The sequence below is a fragment of the Mustelus asterias genome, chromosome 1 (assembly GCF_964213995.1).
Source record: "Mustelus asterias chromosome 1, sMusAst1.hap1.1, whole genome shotgun sequence".
Classification (NCBI taxonomy): domain Eukaryota; kingdom Metazoa; phylum Chordata; class Chondrichthyes; order Carcharhiniformes; family Triakidae; genus Mustelus; species Mustelus asterias.
Genome location: NC_135801.1, coordinates 170,485,772 through 170,503,511, shown reverse-complemented (window position 1 = coordinate 170,503,511; position 17,740 = coordinate 170,485,772).

Here is a 17,740-nt window from a genome sequence, read left to right as displayed (position 1 = left end):
GGCAGGATTGAAGGGGCTGGTGGCCAACTCCTGCTTCTATTTCTTGTGTTCTTGTGGCTGTCTGTTCCAATTATCAATGTGTTTCATTCAGTGTGAACGAGGCCTAATATTAGGGATGCCAGCTTGGGCCTCACAATAAACGCACACGAGTTAATTCATGCAACACCCAGCAAATCTATATTCTATGTATTTAGTAGCCTACCTATTTCATGAAGTACCGGTCAAGCACAATTAGCATTTCTTCCCTCTGAGTCAGAAGGTTGCATGTTCAAGTCCCGGTCTAGGGACTTGACCAGATAATCCAGGCTGACATTGCAGTGCAGTGCCATAGTAATGCTACATTCTGTAAGGTGTGGTTCAGGTGAAATGTTGATCCAAGGTTTGCCCTCTCATGAGGCAGGCTATGTTTTTTAAATGTATTTATTAGTGTCGCAAGTAGGCTTACATTAACACTGCAATGAAGTTACTATGAAAATTCCCCAGCTGGGGCGGCACGGTGGCACAGTGGTCAGCACTGCTGCCTCACAGTGCCAGGGACTCGGGTTCAATTCCCGGCTTGGGTCACTGTCTGCAGATTCGGTACGTTCTCCCCGTGTCTGCATGGGTTTCCTCCCACAATCTGAAAGACGTGCTGATTAGGTGCATTGGCCATGCTAAATTCTCCCTCAGTGTACCCAAACAGGCGCCAGAGTGTGGCGATTAGGGGATTTTAACTTCATTACAGTGTTAATGTAAGCCTACTTGTGGCAATAATAAATAAACTTTAGTCACCACACTCCTGCACCTCACACCTGAAGGAAACCCATGCAGACACGGGGAGAACGTGTAGACTCCACACAGACAGTGACCCAAGCCGGGAATCGAACCTGGGTCCTTGGAACTGTGAGACAGCAGTGCTAACCACTATGCCACTGCGCCCTGAATAATGTGGCATTATTTTGAAGAACGAGTCGGGGGAGAGGTGAGTATTGTCTCTAGTGGTCCTGGATAATATTTATCCCTCAACCAATGTTGTGCAAAAGAATGATCATTTCATTATCGCATAGCTGCCTCAGGGGAGCTTGCTGTGCACAAATTGACTGCCATGTTTGGAGACAGCCGAAGGTCATAGAGGACATAGAACATAGAACATAGAACAGTCCAGCACAGAACAGGCCCTTCAGCCCACGATGTTGTGCCGAGCTTTATCTGAAACCAAGATCAAGCTATCCCACTCCCTATCATCCTGGTGTGCTCCATGTGCCTATCCAATAACCGCTTAAATGTTCCTAAAGTGTCTGACTCCACTATCACTGCAGGCAGTCCATTCCACACCCCAACCACTCTCTGCGTAAAGAACCTACCTCTGATATCCTTCCTATATCTCCCACCATGAACCCTATAGTTATGCCCCCTTGTAATAGCTCCACCCACCCGAGGAAATAGTCTTTGAACATTCACTCTATCTATCCCCTTCATCATTTTATAAGCCTCTATTAAGTCTCCCCTCAGCCTCCTCTGCTCCAGAGAGAACAGCCCTAGCTCCCTCAACCTTTCCTCATAAGACCTACCCTCCAAACCAGGCAGCATCCTGGTAAATCTCCTCTGCACTCTTTCCAGCGCTTCCACATCCTTCTTATAGTGAGGTGACCAGAACTGCACACAATATTCCAAATGTGGTCTCACCAAGGTCCTGTACAGTTGCAGCATAACCCCACGGCTCTTAAACTCCAACCCCCTGTTAATAAAAGCTAACACACTATAGGCCTTCTTCACAGCTCTATCCACTTGAGTGGCAACCTTTAGAGATCTGTGGATATGGAGCCCAAGATCTCTCTGTTCCTCCACAGTCTTCAGAACCCTACCTTTGACCCTGTAATCCACATTTAAATTAGTCCTACCAAAATGAATCACCTCACATTTATCAGGGTTAAACTCCATTTGCCATTTTTCAGCCCAGCTTTGCATCCTATCTATGTCTCTTTGCAGCCTACAACAGCCCTCCACCTCATCCACTACTCCACCAATCTTGGTGTCATCAGCAAATTTACTGATCCACCCTTCAACCCCCTCCTCTAAGTCATTAATAAAAATCACAAAGAGCAGAGGACCAAGCACTGATCCCTGTGGCACTCCGCAAGCAACCTGCCTCCAATCCGAAAATTTTCCATCCACCACCACCCTCTGTCTTCGATCAGACAGCCAGTTACCTATCCAATCGGCCAACTTTCCCTCTATCCCACACCTCCTTACTTTCATCATAAGCCGACCATGGGGGACCTTATCAAACTTGATGGCAATATATAAATTCAATATATAAAGATATTATATAAATTCAAGTCACAAAGTACACAATACGTTTGAGGATCTTTTGCATTATTGTTCAGCTGCCATGACTAACAAAATGAAAGAACACGTTCAAGCAGTCTGTACGTAATCCTTTCTTCAATCATTTTCTTCCCCCACGTGACACAATAATTGCCACTGTGTTAAGAAATCACATGATGTTTGTTGTAGTCCCCTGATTTATGAATGTATTCAAGAGGCAGCTAAATATAGCATTTGGGGCGAATGGGATCAAAGGTTATGGGGAGAAAACAGGATTAGGTTATTGAGTTGGATGATCAGCCATGATCGTAATGAATGGTGGAACAGGCTCGAAGGGCCGAATGGCCTCCTCCTGCTCCTATCTTCTTGACCTGAGCCGTAAAGGATCATAGAATATTCCATTCAGTGCAATGGATCATATCTGATGTGCTTTCTCACTGTAAGGTGCAGCGAAATACAGTCATTGCAGTTGAAAATCCGATGAAAACAGAGCAACAATTTGAACCAAGTGGGGTCGAGGCTTCTGTTTGTCATTGCCTGGTCTGGAGGATGGTGCCAGCAAAAAATAAATTGCCATCAAGTTTGGAATATTATTTTGTTTATAATGTCATGAACGGGCCCAGTTTAGCTGAGTTGGTTGGACGACCAACCTGTCAGTTCAGAATAATCCTAACAGCACGTGTTTGGTGGAGGAGTTGAGTTATTTGAAATGTGGAGATAATCGAGACTTTTCAGTCAATGATGGATCAAAAGTTGCTAGTTCGCCAAGCATTTTTATTTATTATTATTTATTAGTGTCACAAATAGACTTACATTAACACTGCAATGAAGTACCCACAAAAGGATGTAACACAGGAGATGCTTGTTTCACCTTCTGCAAGTACTGACTGTGCTTTCTGACTGTGGGTGGGCTCCATTGCAGGGTCACTGTCTCTACCTTTCATGATGGACTTTCTTCACAAAGAGCTGTAATGTCAGCAGGAGGGAGCTGCCCCAGCTGGGAGCTGCAAAGGCACGTGGGAAGGAACGTAGTAGCAATAAAAAAAAACGATTCAAATTATTTGTCAGCTCCCAGGAAAGGACAAAACCTGTGCATCAATGGGGCGACACGGTGGCACAGTGGTTAGCACTGTTGCCTCACAGCGCCAGGGACCCGGGTTCAATTCCAGCCTCTGGTGACTGTCTGTGTGGAGTTTGCACATTCTCCTCGTGTCTGCGTGGGTTTCCTCCGGGTGCTCCGGTTTCCTCCCACACTCCAAAGATGTGCGAGTTAGGTTGATTGGCCATGGAAAATTGCCCCTCAGTGTCAGGGGGGCTAGCAGGGTAGATATGTGGGGTTACGGGGATAGGGTCTGGGTGGGATTGTGGTCGGTGCAGACTTGATGGACCAAATGGCCTCCTGTAGGGATTCTATGATGATTCAATGCTGAAATCTTGTTGTTTCAGATGAAGACACAGCTAAATTGTGGCACTGTCTGTTTATAGCAGATGGGAACACCAATAAGCAGCTGGTAAAGAAAGCTATCAAACTCATCACGCACCTGACTGCACGCTGAGCCTGTCTTCCAGGCTGTTAAACTTGCAGCCAGGCACTACACACAACAAATAATCTCAATAGTGGCCAAATTAGATGCTCACGAAAGAGACATGGCTCCCAGCACGCAAACATAATATGATGTCTCTTAAATAGGACACAACAAATTGTAATATACTAAACTCCTTTCTGTTCTAATACATTAACTTTCATTCAGCCTCCAACACCTAGAGCTCTTGTACTTTATTTTCTTTCCTCGGATACAATATCATAGAACCATACAATAGTTACTGCACAGAAGGAGGCCATTTGGCCCACCTTGTCCCTGCCAGCCTGAGGACATGATGTGGAGATGCCAGCGTTGGACTGGGGCAAGCACAGTAAGAAGTCTCACAACACCAGGTTAAAGTCCAACAGGTTTATTTGGTAGCACAAGCCACATGCTTTTGGAGCGCTGCCCCGCAAACTGCCGGCTCCAAGTGGAGAGGGTCTCCAAGAAGATCGTGCATATCGACTCCCACTCACCTGATGAAGGGGCAGTGCTCCGAAAGCTTGTGGCTGGTGCTACCAAATAAACCTGTTGGACTTGAGCCTGAGGACACCTAGGTGGCTTTTCTAATCCCATCTCAACACATTAGTTGCAGTCCCATGTGCTTTAACGTTACATAGTGGTCTGTTATGTGAGGCCTTGTTGAAAGCCTTCTGAAAGTCTAAATAAACCACATCGACTGGTTCTCCTCGATCAACTCTACTAGTTACATCCTCAAAAGATTCCAATAGATTTGTCAATCATGATTTCCCTGGTACGTGACCTCAGACTTTTGTATCTTTTTCCCAAAGGAAGAAGGTGGAAGAGAGCATTTCAGTGGTAGGTGGCTCTTTGATTATGCTGGCTGCTTTTCCGAGGCAGCAGGAAGTGTAGACAGTGTCAATGGATGGGAGGCTGGTTTGAGTGATGGACTGGGCTTTGTTCATAACCCTTTGATTTGATTTTGATTTGATTTGATTTATTATTGTCACATGTATTAGCATACAGTGAAAAGTATTGTTTCTTGCGTGCTATACAGACAAAGCATACCGTTCATAGAGAAGGAAATGAGAGAGTGCAGAATGTAGTGTTACAATCATAGCTAGGGGGCAGAGAAAGATCAACTTAATGCAAGGTAGGTCTATTCAAAAGTCTGACAGCAGCAGGGAAGAAGCTGTTCTTGAGTCGGTTGGTACATGACCTCAGACCTTTGTATCTTTTTCCCGACGGAAGAAGATGGAAGAGAAAATGTCCGGGGTACCTGGGGTCCTTAATTATGCTGGTTGCTTTGCCGAGGCAGCAGGAAGTGTAGACAGAGTCAATGGATGGGAGGTTGGCTTTGTATTTTCTTGCGGTCTTGGGCAGAGCAGGAGCCATACCAAGCTGTGATACAACCAGAAAGAATGCTTTCTATGGTGCATCTGTAAAAGTCAGTGAGAGTCGTAGCAGACATGCCAAATTTCCTTAGCCTCCTGAGGAAGTAGGTGGGCTTTCTTAACAATAGCGTCAGAGTGGAAGGATCATGACAGGTTGTTCTGCACTGTAGGGATTCTATGAGAAAAAGTTCCTGGCTGCAGAACGGTAAAAATAGGGGAAGAGAGCCACGCGAGACGTCTCCTGTCACACACTAGAAACTTGAAGCTATTGGCCATTTCCACTTCAGCCCTGTTGATGTAGACAGGGGCATGTCCTCCATTACGCTTCCTGAAGTCGATTAATATCTCCTTCGTTTTATTGACATTGAGGGAGAGATTATTGTCGCCAGATTCTCTATCTCATTCCTGTACTCCGTCTCATCATTGTTTGAGATCCAATCCTACGATGGATCCTACGATGGTGTCATCAGCAAACTTGAAAATCGAGCTGGGGGGGAATTTGGCCGCACAGTCATAGGTGTATAAGGAGTATCGTAGGGGGCTGAGAACACAGCCTTGTGGGGCACCAGTGTTGAGGATAATCATAGAGGAGATGTTGTTGTCTATCCTTACTGATTGCAGCCTGTGGGTTAGGAGGTCCAGGATCCAGTCACAGAGGAAGGAGCCGAGCCTCAGGCCACGGAGTTTGCAGATTGACTTAGGAAATTCCAAAACAAACTGATCACCTGTATAAATCTCTCACTCCCCTTTGCCTCAACCGTTAAATTATTCAATAACAGCTCCGGGACCCGGGTTCAATTCCAACCTCGGGTGACTGTGTGAAGTTGGCACATTCTCCCCACGTCTGCGTGGGTTTCCTCCGGGTGCTCCGGTTTCCTCCCACAGTCCAAAGATGTGCAGGTTAGGTGCATTGGTCGTGCTAAATTGCCCCTTAGTGTCAGGAGGACTAGTGGGATAAATACATGGGGTTAGGGGGATAGGGCCTGGATGGAATTGTTGTCGGTGTGGGCTCAATGGGCTGAAAGATCTCCTTCTGCATTGTAGGGATTTTATAATTCTATGATAAGATCGTAACTTTGATTGTTTTTTTTGCATCGTATCATTCTGGGTCCATATTGCTGAATTATATCTGTGGGTTTCTAAATATGAGGGGCGACACAACGGTTAGCACTGCTCCCTCACAGCGACACGGCGCCAGGGACCCGGGTTAGATTCCCAGCTTGGATCACTGCCTGTGCGGAGTCTGCACATTCTCCCTGTGTCTGCGTGGGTTTCCTCCGGGTGCTCCGGTTTCCTCCCACAGTCCAAAGATGTGCAGTTTAGGTGTACTGGGCATGGTAAATTGCCCCTTTAATGTCCCAAGATGTGTAGGTTAGTTGGATTACCCATGGGAGGTTAGTTGGATGAGCCATGGTAAATGGTTACCGGGATGGGGGGGTGATGGGTGGGTGGGAGAAGTGGGCCTGGGTAAGATACTCTGTCAATAACAGATTGGCCTTCTTCTGCACTGTAGGGATTCTGTGAAAAAAAGTTCCAGGCTGCAGAACGGTAAGAACAGGGGAAGAGAGTCACGCGAGACGTCTCCTGTCACACACTAGAAATGGTCTCAGTGCTTGCAGTGGGGGCCAGCGTCATGGCAACCGGATTCCCACTCTGATGGGAAAGATCAGCCGGGGTGAAGTACAGCGGTCTGCATTCCGAATAGATTTCTCCTTCACAGAATCGACAGGCCATGGGAACAGTGACCTGTACCAAAGCACACAGGTTAATCAAATGCAAATCTATAAACAAACAGATGCCGGCCTATTAAGCAAATGAACCTTCAGATTTTACTTGCAGGGGAGGGGATGGCGGGGGAGAGAATTCTTTTGAAGTTGCTAATTTTCTGTGCAGAGGAATTTCTTTAAAAAAGAGATAAAAATCAAACTCCCATCATTGTCAAAATTAAAAGAAAACGCTCCGGGTTAGAATGTGCTTAGCTTTCCGTTAAGTTTTAATATATCAAAAAAATGTATGTGGCAGGAATACCAAAAATCACGAACAATGAAATTAATGGCATTTTCTCTGAATAGAGATATTCCAGCAAAAAGAAACCCTTTTGCGTTCATCAACTCCCCAAACGAATGTGTTTTCGAGCAGAGCAAATGCCTTTGACGTCTTCAGCGCACCCGATTACATTGTTTGCACTGGCTCCTTCTGGCAAAATGCAAGAGTGTTTTCCATTTACATGACAAGATCTCTGCATGGGGTGTCTCCACTTCCATTCAGCTCATTGCATTCTATGCCACACATGTGCACCACTGCACAGCCTCTTATACCATTGGGCTGGCTTCACAGAGTAGCGCCGTTTCTCTCATGATGACATGGGATAGGCGAATGCTAATGAAAATTAATTTCTCAGTCACCGGAGGCGGACAATGTCAGGCTGGCCGACGCGGAGACTGATGTGGGAGCTGATGACCTACTTCCACCAAACTCCAGCCAAATTCAGCCCCCAGTGCAAATTTTACCCCCAATGGGACTGACCCTCTAAACCAGATGCATTCAGAGAAGAGAATTCAAAAACCTTTCACAAGTAGAAAGACAGTGAAGTGGACTGTACCAGAGGCCAGTTTCTTTATTACATCAAAAGAACAGTTTGAAGAGAGTATCTCATTCCCAAGCTGGTCTCTTATGTAGCTGGATGCTCAGTAAGAAAAGGGTCGTGTTCTTCAGCCTGAGATTGCTAAGAGATTTACAGTAATTTAAAAAGCATATTTTACCATGAGTGGAAAAATACACCCTCGCAGCCAACAAGACATTAGCTTGGAGGAACCATTTTAGTTGCACTTCTTAAAGAAATATGTGTGAAAATTGTGCTGTGGAATGATATCAGATGAATGCTTAACACATTTATAAATCTAGTGATAGAAAAAAATATCGCTAGCCTAGGTTAGGTGCAGAGAAACTGCTGGGAGAATCCGGATTGTGGCAGCATAATCTTAAAATGAGAGATTGTCACTTAGGAGGAAAATCAGGAAGCAGTTCTTCCCGAAGGTTAATGTGGGACTGAATAAAGCAGCAATGTAAGAGACCACATGACCTGCACCCTGAGTCAGTCTAGTGTTGGATAGAGCTGTGTGTACCAGCAAGCACGGAGACAGCTCCAGCTCATACCCTTTACTGTGTATTTGTAAAGTACTAAGAGTCAATAAAGACTGACAGTTAACTGTAAGCTACACTCTACAACATGGTGGCAGCTTGTGGAAAAACCCAAAACCTCGCAGAAAATGCAGAGAGAAACTAAAATGCTGGAAGTCTGAGGAAAAAAAAATAACAAAGCAGTCCGACCTGAAAAGAAGCTCCAGGATCAAAGGTGCAGAGGAAAAATCACCAGGATAAAACTTCAAAGAAAGGCTTGGAAGCTGAAGGTAGAGATTTAAAATTCCTCACCGCAACAAAAGACGCTGTTGAATCTCCTTTGGAAATTCAGCTTTAAATCCCAGAACACAGAGTCAGCAGTCCAAGCAGGGGTGTGCTAAATCTTTTAAAACTCCAGGTTACAGCGAGTCCTGAGAAATCTTTAACTAATCTAGAGTTGGAACTGCAGTTTGAACAAAACTTTGTTTGGCTGAAGTTCAATCCCCGAGTCAATGCCTGAACACGTGGCATTTGAGTTCACTCCAAGATGCAAAAACTAACGAGAATCATCTGCTAAATTTGAAGAACTACTAAAATCTTTTGACATTCATTTTAATCTAAGAAACAATAAAATACTCAAAAGCTAAATGTAAGAAGTGATTCCAGTAGCCAGGAGAACCTTTTGATTATTTCATCAATGGTCTGAATAGGAGATTTTGAATATGGAGACTTAAAATTTGAACTCATCAGAGACAGAGGAATGGTAGGAGCAGTGGGCTCTCTGACCACGTGTTAGCAAAGGAAGACCTAACCTTGGAAAAGACAATCCAGATAATTAGGCAGTTATAACTGTGAGCAGCACAGAACTATCGTAAGGAAGAGGAAAAAATACCTATAGTGCAGAGCCACTGTTCAGCTAGTTAAGCAACAAAGACACAGGGACACTCCAAACCTGGGAAAACAATACCCAGAGCAACCATAAAGTAAAGTTTATTTATTAGTCACAAGTAGCTTACATTAACACTGCAATGAAGTGACTGTGAAAATCCCCTAGTCACCACAGTTCGTCATCTGTTTTGCTACACTGAGGAAGAATTTAGCCAATGCACCTAGTCAGCACATCTTTTGGATTGTGGGAGGAAACCGAAGCTCCCAGAGGAAACTCACCCAGACACAGGGGGAACATGCAAACTCCGCACAGACAGTAACCCAAGCCAGGTCCCTGGCGCTGTGAGGCAACAGTGCTAACCACTGCGCCACCGTACCAATGCTATGGCGTAAAGCACCTCCACCAGCGATTTTGGTCCAATGCTTTCAGTGCAACAGGATTGGACTCTACAGTAAACTCTGTAAGAGTGCAGGCTCGATGGGCCGAATGGCCTCCTTCAGCACTGTAGTGATTCTATGGTAAGACAAAAGCTCTGAAGCACACAGAAAGCACAAATATCATGCACAATATCAAGACTTCAAGCCCAAAGACACATAGTTATGCTCCTTGGGTGACATCAAAGACCCTGGTTTCTCATTTTGGAATGCGAACATTTCAGTCAATGGCCATTTAACACATTTTAAATTGGACGCAGAAACAGTGTAACAGTCCTGTAGGTTAAAGAACCATGGCTAAAAGATCTCCGGCTTTGAACAACAGACACAACTCTCTGTGTGCCCAGAGGAATCCGACTTCCGGTCACAGACATGTTCCTGGCGGCACGCAAACCTTCAAGCTGATGTCCACCATCCATGGCCAGCCTTTCTCTTCAGCAGGAACGTCAGTTTAGCCCTGAATTTCCTCAAAATGGCAGGAGATGTCAAGATAACCATTGTCATTAATCATACAGAACTGAAAGTTCCCAAGCACTCAAACAAAAAAAACACGAGTATCCAGATTGGGACTTCAGCTCTGAACTGTCTTCTCCCTTTGCGGAGAAGGGTTGTCCATTCTTGTTACAGGTGCCAGGAAACCGCCAATGGTCAGACAATGGTTAGAGTAGACAACTCCCAGGAGGCAAACAGGAGTCCTCTGGTGTCAGATGTGAAAGAGAGTGACCAGCAGTCTGCTGAGCCTTAACCTCCAGCTCTGACAATGGTACAGCAGGTCAACACTGCAACCACTAAACAAAACTATCAACCAGCATGCCAAAGCCATACAAGATGCTGGAACCTGGTAGCAGGCATTTATTGCCAATAGTGAAACCCAGAGCTTACGACTAAACCTCATTCTAGTCACAGGAATCCTTATCCTCCGCCACAGAGGATGTCGCCACAACTCACACGACGACAGAAGAGTGAAAGAAATAACAACGAGATGAATACAATGCCTGTCCATCCAGCAGGAGATGAATTAGGGTAGCAACCACCTGCCAACGTGTGAGCTGAAAAAAACAAGGTGCAGTGCCACATAAAGAGCGGAAGAAAAGGATGAAAACATACCCAGATGCCAGAACAGCTTCTAAACCTGCAGGAAGAACCAGCGGTGACAGAGACTACCGCTTCTCCAACAGTAGAGTGAACACGATATGGAAAGATGATCAGGTTTCTTGACTACCTGAAACTTTGAATTAAGGGACTTGACGGAGGGAGATGGGGTAGTAACAATGTAGTAATGACAATGTAAATGTATGATAGTAATAACAATGTAAGAAATAAGATAAAATGCAATGGATGAAGACTTGGAGGGAGGTGTAGTATAAGGGTATGGAACACGCAGGGTTAATGTGGGACTGAAAACAGTACTGCCCACACAGTGATGTAAGAGAGTGTATGACCTGCACCCAGGGTCAGTATAGTGTTGGATAGAGTTGAGTGTACCAGCAAGCACGGACACATCCCCCAGCTTGCACCCTTTTTCTGTATATTTGTAAATTATTCTAAGAGTCAATAAAGATTTACAGTTAATCTATGCATGACGACAATGTCAGTTCAGACCTACTGAACTGTAACCAACATCATACAACACAACATGGAAGCTACATCTGTTTTCAGGATTGGGGTCTTCAGATGATTGATGATTGGGATTCTTGTGGAAGGTGAGATCACCACCTGGAGGCCCCTTTCCTCCAATCAGAGAAGTAGGCACCACCTGGGGGCCCATTCCCTCCAATCACAATTAGTCAGCCTCCTACTGTCGTCCTGGAGTTCAGGCGCTATGTCTCTTCCGTCAAAGTAATGGTGGAAGCTTGGGTGTGGAAATGGGCTAGTTTCCTGTCTCTGCCTCCTGACTCTTTGGTTTTGGTGGTAAAGGAATGGCCAGCCATTTTCACAGAACAAAGAACAAAGAACAGTACAGCACAGGAAACAGGCCCTTCGGCCCTCCAAGCCTGTGCCGCTCCTTGGTCCAACTAGACCAATCGTTTGTATCCCTCCATTCCCAGGCTGCTCATGTGACTATCCAGGTAAGTCTTAAACGATGTCAGCGTGCCTGCCTCCACCACCCTACTTGGCAGCGCATTCCAGGCCCCCACCACCCTCTGTGTAAAAAAACGTCCCTCTGATATCTGAGTTATACTTCGCCCCTCTCAGCTTGAGCCCGTGACCCCTCGTGATCGTCACCTCCGACCTGGGAAAAAGCTTCCCACTGTTCACCCTATCTATACCCTTCATAATCTTGTACACCTCTATTAGATCTCCCCTCATTCTCCGTCTTTCCAAGGAGAACAACCCCAGTCTACCCAATCTCTCCTCATAGCTAAGACCCTCCATACCAGGCAACATCCTGGTAAACCTTCTCTGCACTCTCTCTAACGCCTCCACGTCCTTCTGGTAGTGTGGCGACCAGAACTGGACGCAGTACTCCAAATGTGGCCTAACCAGCGTTCTATACAGCTGCATCATCAGACTCCAGCTTCTATACTCTATACCCCGTCCTATAAAGGCAAGCATACCATATGCCTTCTTCACCACCTTCTCCACCTGTGTTGCCACCTTCAAGGATTTGTGGACTTGCACACCTAGGTCCCTCTGTGTTTCTATACTCCTGATGACTCTGCCATTTATTGTATAACTCCTCCCTACATTATTTCTTCCAAAATGCATCACTTCGCATTTATCCGGATTAAACTCCATCTGCCACCTCTCCGCCCAATTTTCCAGCCTATTTATATCCTGCTGTATTGCCCGACAATGCTCTTCGCTATCCGCAAGTCCAGCTGCTATCCGCAACTACAGCTGTGAAGACTGTGAAGACTGAGGAAAAACTATGCTGAGGCACAAATGTGCCTGAATAAGTCTGACTCCCTGATCTTGCTCATTTTCTACCACTGCAGTGCAAAAGAAAATCCAGTTCATCTTCAGTTGTGAACGACTGTACTGTGCAGAGCTAGTGTTATTTTCTGTTTTCATTTCAGCTTTGCAGCATCCAAAGTATTTTGCAATTTGGCCCTGCTCCTCCTCCTGGGTCAGAAGGTTTACAGAAATTTGATTTTACCAAGCAGTCAATCCAGGGGACAGCTTCAAAGTGAAGGTTTTCATTACATCAGCCCAAGCATCTCAGAAATGCTTGTGGCAGTTCTGCTGCTGAGGTCCCGGAAGAAGCCATCATCTCCATGAAGGTCAGTAGATCAGACATGCAGCACTGCACAGACTAGCCAAGTGTTTCTCTGCAGCAATAACACTGGTATCTACCTAACAAAATGGGGAAGGCGACGGCCTAGTGGTATTATCACTAGATTAATAATCCAGAAACTCAGCTAATGTTCTGGGGACCCGGGTTCGAATCCCGCCATGGCAGATGGTGGAATTTGAATTCAATAAGAACAAATCTGGAATGAAGAATCTACCAATGACCATGAAACCATTGTCAATTGTCGGGAAAACCTATCTGATTCACTTATGTCCTTTAGGGAAGGAAATCTGCCGTCCTTACCTGGTCTGGCCTACATGTGACTCCAGAGCCACAGCTATGTGGTTGACTCTCAACTGCCCTTGGGACTACGAAGGATGAGCAATAAATGCTGACCAGCCAGTGATGCCCATGCCCCATCAATGAATTAAACATTTTTAAAGAATGGAATATTAACTAGATACGCCCTGTCCACAATAAGCAGAATCGGTGGAGAATTAATGCGTGGCTGAGGGACTGGAGCAAGGGACAAGGATTTGGGTACTTGGATCATTGGGACCTCTTTAGGGGCAGGTGTGACCTGTTTAAAAAAGACGGGTGGCACTTGAATCCCAGGGGGACCAATATCCTGGCGGGAAGGTTGGCTAAGGCTACTGGTGAGACTTTAAACTAGAAAGGTTGGGGGGAGGGAATCGAAATGAGGGGACTGAGAGCGAGGAGGTTAGCTCGCAAATAGATAAGGAATGTAGACAGGGTAAGAGGGAGGTTAGACGAGTGAGGGAGAAGGGAAGTGCTCAGGCTGAAGGTCTGAGATGTGTCTATTTTAATGCCAGGAGTGTAGTGAATAAAGTGGATGAGCTTGGAGCGTGGATTGCTGCTTCGAATTGTGATGTGGTGGCCATTACGGAGACTTGGATGTCTCAGGGACAGGACTGGGTGCTTCAGGTGCCGGGTTTTAGATGTTTCAGGAAGGACAGGGAGGGAGGCAAGAGAGGGGGGGGAGTGGCACTGTTGATCAGGGATAGTGTCACGGCTGTAGAGAAGGTGGACGCCGTGGAGGGACTGACTACGGAATCTCTGTGGGTGGAGGTTAGGAACAGGAAGGGGTCGGTAACTTTGCTGGGTGTTTTCTATAGGCCGCCCAATAGTAACAGAGATGTTGAGGAGCAGATGGGGAAACAGATCCTGGAGAGATGTAGGAATAACAGAGTTGTCGTGATGGGAGATTTTAATTTCCCAAACATAGATTGGAATATCCCTAGGGCTAGGGGTTTGGATGGAGAGGAGTTTGTTAGGTGTGTCCAGGAGAGTTTCCTGACACAGTATGTGGATAAGCCTACCAGAGGAGAGGCTGTTCTTGATCTGGTGCTGGCTAATGAACCTGGACAGGTGGAGGATCTCTCGGTGGGTGAGCATCTTGGGGATAGCGATCATAATTCTATCTCCTTCACGATAGCATTGGAAAGAGATAGGGTCAGGCAGGCTAGGAAAGTGTTTCTCTGGAGTAAAGGGAAATACAGTGTCATCAGGGAGGAAATTAGACGGGTAAATTGGAAGGAGGCATTCTTGGGGAAAAGTACCGAAGGAAAGTGGAGGATTTTCAAGGAATGTTTGTCTGGAGCTCTGCATGACAACGTTCCGATGAGACAGGGGGGTGTTGGTAGGGTACGGGAACCGTGGTGCACGAAGGTTGTGATGAACCTGGTAAATAAGAAAAGAGAGGCGTACAGAAGGTTCAGAGAGCTAGGAGGTGTTAAGGATTTAGAGGAGTATACGCGATGTAGGAAGGAGCTTAAGAAGGAAATTAGGAGAGCGAGAAGGGGTCATGAGAAGACCTTGGCGGGTAAGATTAAGGAGAATCCCAAGGCTTTCTACAAATATGTCAAGAGTAAAAGGATGAGATGTGAAGGCATAGGACCCTTAAAAGGTGAAGGGGGAAAAGTTTGTGCGGAACCGTTAGAAATGGCGGAGGTGCTTAATGAATACTTTACCTCGGTATTCACGGTGGAAAGGGATCTGGGTGGTTGTACTGCTGGATTGCGGAGGACAGAAAGGATCGAGCATGTGGACATAAAGAAAGAGGATGTGTTGGAACTATTGAATGGCATCAAGGTTGGTAAGTCGCCGGGACCGGATGGGATGTACCCCAGGTTACTGTGGGAGGCGAGGGAGGAGATTGCGGAGCCTTTGGCGATGATCTTTGCATCGTCGATGGAGACGGGAGAGGTTCCGGAGGATTGGAGGATTGCGGATGTGGTCCCTATATTCAAGAAAGGGAACAGGGACAGCCCGGGAAATTACCGACCGGTGAGTCTAACCTCAGTGGTTGGTAAGTTGATGGAGAGGATCCTGAGAGACAGGATTTATGATCATCTAGAGAAGTTTAGTATGATCAAAAGTAGTCAGCACGGCTTTGTCAGGGGCAGGTCGTGCCTTACGAGCCTGGTTGAGTTCTTTGAAAATGTGACCAAGCACATTGACGAAGGAAGAGCGGTGGATGTGGTCTATATGGACTTCAGCAAAGCGTTCGATAAGGTCCCCCATGCAAGACTTCTTGAGAAAGTGAGAGGGCATGGGATCCAAGGGGCTGTTGCCTTGTGGATCCAGAACTGGCTTGCCTGCAGAAGGCAGAGAGTGGCTGTGGAGGGGTCTTTCTCTGCGTGGAGGTCAGTGACCAGTGGAGTGCCCCAGGGATCTGTTCTGGGACCCTTGCTGTTTGTCATTTTCATAAATGACCTGGATGAGGAAGTGGAGGGATGGGTTGGTAAGTTTGCTGACGACACCAAGGTAGGTGGTGTTGTGGATAGTTTGGAGGGATGTCAGAAGTTGCAGCGAGACATAGATAGAATGCAAGACTGGGCGGAGAAGTGGCAGATGGACTTCAACCCGGATAAGTGTGTAGTGATCCATTTTGGCAGATCCAATGGGATGGAGCAGCAGTATAAAATGAAGGGTACCATTCTTAGCAGTGTAGAGGATCAGAAGGACCTTGGGGTCCGGGTCCATAGGACTCTTAAATCGGCCTCGCAGGTGGAGGATGCGGTCAAGAAGGCGTATGGCGTACTAGCCTTCATTAATCGAGGGATTGAGTTTAGGAGTCGGGAGATAATGCTGCAGCTTTATAGGACCCTGGTTAGACCCCACTTGGAGTACTGCGCGCAGTTCTGGTCACCTCATTACAGGAAAGATGTTGAAGCCATTGAAAGGGTGCAGAGGAGATTTACAAGGATGTTGCCTGGATTGGGGGGCATGCCTTATGAGGATAGGTTGAGGGAGCTTGGTCTCTTCTCCCTGGAGAGACGAAGGATGAGAGGTGACCTGATAGAGGTTTACAAGATGTTGAGGGGTCTGGATAGGGTGGACTCTCAGAGGCTATTTCCAAGGGCTGAAATGGTTGCTACGAGAGGACACAGGTTTAAGGTGCTGGGGGGTAGGTACAGGGGGGATGTCAGGGGTAAGTTTTTCACTCAGAGGGTGGTGGGTGAGTGGAATCGGCTGACGTCGGTGGTGGTGGAGGCAAACTCGTTGGGGTCTTTTAAGAGACTTCTGGATGAGTACATGGGATTTAATGGGATTGAGGGCTATAGATAGGCCTAGAGGTGGGGATGTGATCGGCGCAACTTGTGGGCCGAAGGGCCTGTTTGTGCTGTGGCTTTCTATGTTCTATGTTCTAAATCCAATCTGGCCAATCACTGCCCTATTAGGCCACTTTCAATAAAAGGTGTCATCAACAGAGGCACTTACTCACGAATAACCAGCTCGCTGATGCTCAGCTTGGGCTCTGTCAGGATCACTCAGCTCCTGACTTTATTTAGGGAGATTGCCCCTAACATCAAGGCAGCATTTGACACTGAGTGTAGCTTCAAGGAGCCCTGGAAAAATTGAAGTCAATGGAAATCAGAGGGGAAACGCTCCACTTTGCAGTCATATCTGGCACAAAGGGAAATGGTTGTTAGAGGTCAATCATTTCAGCTCCAGGACATCACTACAGGTGTTCCTCAGGGTTAGTGACCTTGGCCCAACCTGCTTCATCTGCTACTCTATTCCTTTTACACCTACATCAGGGATCAGGGGTCACTGGAGGCCAGTGACCAGTGGCGTACCATGGGGATCTGTGCCAGGCCCCCTGTTCGTCATTTATGTAAACAACTTTATGGGGGATAGGATCGGTAAGCTTGCCAATGACACAAAGATTGACTGGGTGGTTAACAGTGAGGTTGAGTGTTTTGGGTTACGGAAAGATATGGATGAGATAGTCAAATGGGCGGATAAATGGCAGATGGAATTTAACTCTGAAAAGTGTGAGGTGATGCACTTTGGAAGGAGTAATTTGACAAGGAAGTTTACTCTGAAAGGCCTGACATTGGGAAGTTCCGAAGAACAAAGGAACCTTGGCGTGTTTGTCCATAGATCTCTGAAGGTGAAAAGGCAGGTAAATAGGGTGGTGAAAAAGGCATATGGCGCACTCGCCTTTATCAATCGGGGTATAGATTACAAAAGCAGAGAGGTCATGATGGAGTTGTATAGAACTTTGGTGAGGCCATAGCTGGAGTATTGTGGAGTCATGATGTGGAGATGCCGGCGTTGGACTGGGGTAAACACAGTAAGAAGTTTAACAACACCAGGTTAAAGTCCAACAGGTTTATTTGGTAGCAAAAGCCACACAAGCTTTCGAGGCTCTGAGCCCCTTCTTCAGGTGAGTGGCCTTCGCGACACACGACAGCGCAGAGTCGCGGAGCAGAAACTGATAGCCAGGTTCCGCACACACAAGGACGGCCTCAACCGGGATATTGGGTTTATGTCACACTATTTCACAT